This window comes from Bemisia tabaci, chromosome 5, assembly GCF_918797505.1.
Source record: "Bemisia tabaci chromosome 5, PGI_BMITA_v3".
NCBI lineage: Eukaryota > Metazoa > Arthropoda > Insecta > Hemiptera > Aleyrodidae > Bemisia > Bemisia tabaci.
This window is the reverse complement of record NC_092797.1, coordinates 47,486,253-47,492,429: the sequence shown is the minus strand read 5'-3', so window position 1 is coordinate 47,492,429 and position 6,177 is coordinate 47,486,253.

Here is a 6,177-nt window from a genome sequence, read left to right as displayed (position 1 = left end):
TTTATTGCTGTTACTGTCAATTTAACTTTTGAAAAAGAAGAAAAAATTGAGTTCCAATCAAGTGATCAAAGTATTTTTCCCACAGAAAGTGTAATTTTTGTGTTACCTGAAATTTTGTATCATTTGGCTATCACGAGGACAAGTTGATTCTTAATGCTCAATTAGTTGTATCTGTTAACTGCCTTGTAGTAAATACATATAATTTTTCAAAAATATTTCTCTCTGCTTATTTCAGAAACCTCATCATCAAGTAATTTTAAACACCTTTGTAAAGCTCAATTTCCCGATAGTTGACTTCTCATATCGACGGTGAAAGTCGGCAATCACATAACTCGTTTGCAGTGCCTGAAAATCTCCGCCTCTACGTCATTTTTTTGAAGGAGAGCAAATTGACATTATTTCTTGGAAGTTTTTGCAGAATTTTCTTCGCATTGAGAAGAAAAATCATGACAGTTTTAAAGAATTGCCGTTGAGTAGTTTTCCATTATAAAGTATTACAGGAAGTCTGCGACGTCGCAAATCGAGTTATGTGATCGCCGACTTGCACCGTCGATATGTAATTTGAGGCAAAGAATCGATGGCGCATGGTCCGATGACCCTGCAGAGGTCCCTGATTTGCACTGGCACGGCGTGTTTTGCGATATATCGATTGAGCTGCCATTTAAACCTATGGAAAAGGATCGATAAACAGGGTGTTTGCAACGGGTATTATACCGCCAGATCGAGATAAAAAATCCAGTTGATCCTCAAGCCACCTCTGAGTTTCGTATTTCCTGGCTACGTCATTTTTCTCGTGACTTGCGACAATTTTCGAATCTCGTCACTTGGACGTATCAAAAAAGTATTGAATTTTTCTGCTTATGAGGCACTAAATTTTTTGGGAAAGTACTGAATACGTGGAGCAAAAATACTTAATATTTGCCAGCCAGTTTTAATATACACCCTATTTATGCAACACAAGAATCCTGTTGGTCAGCAGTTTTGAAAACGCCTTCAATTGAGGCGTGATACCTCACGCATTCCAAAGAGTACGAATAGTTGTATCGTTGCGCCTTAGCACAGTGGGGGAAGATTTATTTGCCTCCACGTTGGCCTTGTCGGTTTTCCTTTGCCGCTATTGTAGTTTTGACCGCATAGTTTAAGTTTGCTCAAGCTAGGATTGTAATTAGCGATCGGTTAATTCTTTTAACCGATTCGGAAGAATTTTGATTCCGTTGTATTTCCCATCTATTATCCTGTTTTATTGTTAATTTGAGTTCCTTTTGGAACTCAAATCAACAATGAAGTACAAGAAAATACAGTATAAATATGTATGAAAGCTAAAATAGATCGAAAACCCATCCAAAAAAATTACACACTCATTATTAACTGGACAAAAAATTAAAACAAGGAGATGTGCGCATAACTGTTGCACTAGCTCGTAAGATCAGTCATTCCATTTATATCATGCTCCAAATTAAAAGCGACAAGCGAATCCCGATATGGAAAGTTGGAAGTTTCGAAAACTCCTTCAATTAAAGCGTGATACCTCACGCATTCCGGAGAGTACGAATAGTTGTATCGTTGCGCCTTAGCAATGCGATGGAAGATTGAAATTGAAGCAGCCTCCACGCTTTTCGCTTGTCGCTTTTCCTTTGCCGCTGTAGGAGTTTTGACCGCAAAGTTTAAGTGTGCTCAAGCTAGGATTGTATTTAGCGAATGGATAATCTTAATCCTTATGGAAGAATTAAAAATAAACAAGCGGTAGGAAATACGACGGCATAAAGGAACTCAAATTAACAATATAAAATACAGGAAAGAACAATAAAAATGTGTATTAGGGCTGAAATAGAACGAAAACACATTTGAGAAAATTACACACTCATTATGAAGTGGATCGCAGGCTTCAGACAAAAAATTAAAACAAGATGTGCGTATAAATAACTGTTGCACTAGTTCGTCAAGATCGGTCATTCCATTTATCTCATGATCCAAATTAAAAACGACAAGCGAATCTCGATATGGAAAGTTGGCAGTTTCGAAAACGCCTTCAGTTGAGGCGTGATACCTCACGCATCCCAAAAAGTACGAATAGTTGTATCATCGCGCCTTAGAAATGCGATGGAAGCTTAAAATTGAAATACCCTCCACGCCACGCTGGCCTTGTCTGGTTTTCTTTGCCTCTATTGCAGTTTATAACGCATAATTCAAGTGTGCTCAAACTAGGATTGTATATTGCAAATGCGGATGATTCTTATAGAATAATTAAAAACAAACACGCTGTAAGGAATATAATTAAATAATAAGAACTCAAGTCAACAATCAACTTGAAGGTACCAAAACAGTACTAAATTATCATTGCTTATGAGGTAGGTACTAAATATTTTGGAAATTTACTGAAAAATTACTGTAGAAGTACTTAATTTTTGCCAGCCAGTTTCAGTAGACACCCTGTGCGTAGCGTGAGGTGTAGAATCGATTCCATGGTCTCAATTCCAGCGGATCAATTTTTAGGCGGCGTTTTTTATGGATAGCGCGAAGCGACGGACTCGCGGAGCTTTTCCGACTAGAAAATCGCATTCAGCGGGTCATATCCAATAATGCGAGCTTGCTTGGTTTACTTCAAACTTCAAACCAAGATATCAAAAATAATTGATCACTAATCATTCAATCAAAAATCCAAGAAAAGGTAGAAACTCAGAAATTCTAAGACCATAAGTGAAAACTAATCTTTTCATTCAAAGGAGGGGTATCGTTAAGGGCCTTTTTTGGGCCCACCCTGAAATTCCTCAACTCCGCGATTTTTTGGTCATTGAAGGTCTATATTTTACGGAATGCATAATGGTTTGGTCATTTTCGATCTATTTCGGGGTCTATCACTGGCCTAAACATGGGTCTGAAGGCCAATTTTGGCGAAAAATGCGGGTTTTTCGGCATTCAAAGCGCTGTTTCATACCGATCCCTTCGGAGGACAAAAAATTCCTTCAAGTATGTTCATTAGGGATGTAAGAGAGTCACTTTGGCCAATTTTCGTTGATGTCAAACTTTGCGCTCATTGTTAAAAAAAACTTTTTAGAATTTTCCTGTTTTTCATCGTTATTTAAAATGGCTTAAAAAAGCGACTCATCTTACGCCAGAGTTTAATTTTTTTGACAATAAATGGACGTGGGTGGTCAAAACCTTCCTCAAAAAACTTTTTTGGATTCAAAGCCCCCCAAAAAAGCCGGTGTTGCCATATTTTATTGCCTGAATTCACGGAAAACCTAGTATTTCAGAATTCGGAGGCTGTTCCTCGTCAAGAACATTCCGCAAGTTCAGAAACCTTTATTTTCACACGCAGTGGCCACATTAGTAGGGATTTTATGCATGTTTTATCTATTTATGTATTTATCTCCCGCTGTGGCTCAGCGTTGCCACATGTTATTCGGGAAAATCGAGAACAATTCGCGTTTAGGTGGTTTTGCGCCATTTTTTTCGGATCATGCCAGTGGTAGACCCCGAGATAGATCGAAAATGACCAAACCATTATGCATTCTGTAAAATATAGACCTTCAATGACCAAAAAATCGCGAATGAAATCGTGAATGATCGCCCACCTGGAATGGAATTTCAGGGTGGGCCCAAAAAAGGCCCTTAACGATACCCCTCCTTTCAATCTAAGTTAATTTATTTGATTATTTGCCCAGGCATTTGACAAAATGCCTGATTTTACTATTTGCCTGAGACATATACTCTGTGACCCTGACGATGAAGCGCTCGCCCTTCGAAAAACCTTGGTCAAAGTTTATGTAAGTGTTTTTTTTTATAAAATTGTAATATTATCTCTAGCACTTGGCTACACCCTACATGCCAATATATTCAGTGCTACTACCTTTTAGACATTGTGTTATACAATATTCGCTGAACTTGATTTCCTATTTCAACACATGTAATTCAGCGGATTAAATCATTTTTTCGTATCTCAGTAATTAGGTAATCAATCTATGAACCAAAAGTATCCTCGTGCTCAGTTCTCTCGGTAGTTTCTACTTAAATACAAAATATTTATCAAAGTTCAGACTCCTGCAAGGAATTCTTATCGAAAGATCCGAACTAAATTTTGGTCTTATTTTAATTTTTAGTTATAGCAAATAGAGTTAATACTTTGTAGTTCTCTATATTTTGAATAAAGAAAAAAAAAATTAATTTCAATTCAACCACTAGATTCCTGATAAACGAGAAGATCGGTTGCCCGATCCTAGGAATGCCTGATGGCGCTCACCACAGATTTGGAATTTTTGCCCTATTTTTGGGCACTGTTTTAAGTTGAGTTTTAGTTCAAGCTGAACAAATTATGATGATTTAAAATTAAAAGTATAATAAGATTGGAACTTCCGATGGAAATTTTTTAATACGATCGACAGAAATGAAATTGTGTCGAACTTGATGAAAATCCGCCTATTTTTAGCCGGTGTTCATCCGAATCTTCCATGGCAAATTCTGCCGTGCAAAGGAGAAACACCGTATGAACCTTCAGGCGTTGCCAAATTTTCATTTATAAAACACGAATTTCCTGGTAAACTTATATATTTTTCTCCCAATTTTTCAGATTATGTTGTTTGCAATTTCACCTAAAGTTTCCTGCTTTTCTACTCCTGCGTTAAAGTCCCCTTGTGATAGACTCGGAACGGTGCAGTGTAACACAATGGTTACAAACCATAGATCCTATACTGCTAGCGATGCGATGCGTGCTATGGAAAAACGCCGTATGAACCTTCAGGCGATCCCATATTTCCTTTGATAAAACACGAATTTCCTAGTAAATGTACGAATATTTTTCTCCCAATTTTTCAGATTATGTTGTTAGCAATTTCACCTAAAGCTCCTGAAAATTTCAAGGAAAAATGTTCGTAACTTTTCTCAAAAATGAACATTTTACTGAAGGAAATTTGGCAAGTTTCGAATGCTCATACGGCGTTCTTCCTTAGCGCGACAGAATTTCTAGGAGACTTTAACGATTGAGAAGGAAAGCAAAACGTGCGTTGATGCAAGACAAAGAATTAGTGCGCAAGAGATTGCATACTTTCCAGGCTGTCTTTAAAAAACACGCATTACGATTGCTTCCGAGCCACGCAGTGGCGTGGCGTGAATTGCGATGTATCGATTGTTTTGCAATTTAAACGTATGGTAAAGAATCGATTATTAAGGTGTTCGTAGCGAACACCATGTTCATCGATCATTTTCCATAGGTTTAAATGGCATAACAATCGATATATCGCAAAGCACGCCACGCCACTGGAGCCACCCTAAAAAAAGAGTAATCTCCGTGTTTTCCGGACCTGTAGACACCCTGATCTAGGGAGAGCAGGCCCAGCTGTAGAATACCTCTCATCGATAGCCAGAAAAATCAATCGGCAGAAAAAATGTTTGAAGTCAACACTCAAATCCCGTCAGTCCGAACTCTGTATTGCGAAAGAATGTCCTATGAGCCCTCGGACGTTGCCAAAATTTGCCAAAGTGACTCTCTTACATCCCAAATGAACATACTTGAAGGACTTTTTTGTCCTCCGAAGGGATCGGTATGAAACAGCGCGTTGAATGCCGAAAAACCAGCATTTTTCGCCAAAATCGGCCTTCAGACCCATGCTTAGGCCAGTGGTAGACCCTGAAATAGATCGGAAATGACCAAACCATTATGAATTCCGTAAAATATAGACCTTCAATGACCAAAAGATCGCGGAGTTGGGGAATTTCAGGGTGGGCCCAAAAAAGGCCCTTAACGATACCCCTCCTTTATAGAATTAAACTTAAATTGATTGATATAGAAAATACCATATTTCAAGCTCGTTTTTCGGGCCGAAGCCCGATCGGCGAACTTTCAATTTGGACCCAAAAGAATCAGTCCATATAACCGAAGTCGATTTTTCTCGATTTTGGTCGTGCAAACAAATTTCGAGATTAGACTCTGATCCTACGTAGTTGATGGCGCTGGATCGTTTGTGCATGGTCTCGAGGCTCGGCGAGATTTTCTGAGCCAAGAAACAGTTAAAAACTGGTCGAAAAGAAGTGTTGCTGACCGCAGTTTTTGACTGTCTCTAGGAGGCGTTTTCCGCGGCTAGCGCGAAGCGACAGACTAGCGGATCTTTCCGACTATAGAAAATCGCTTTTAGCGGGTCATTTTCAAGCGAGTTTGATTGCTTGTAATCACTTTTATTTTTA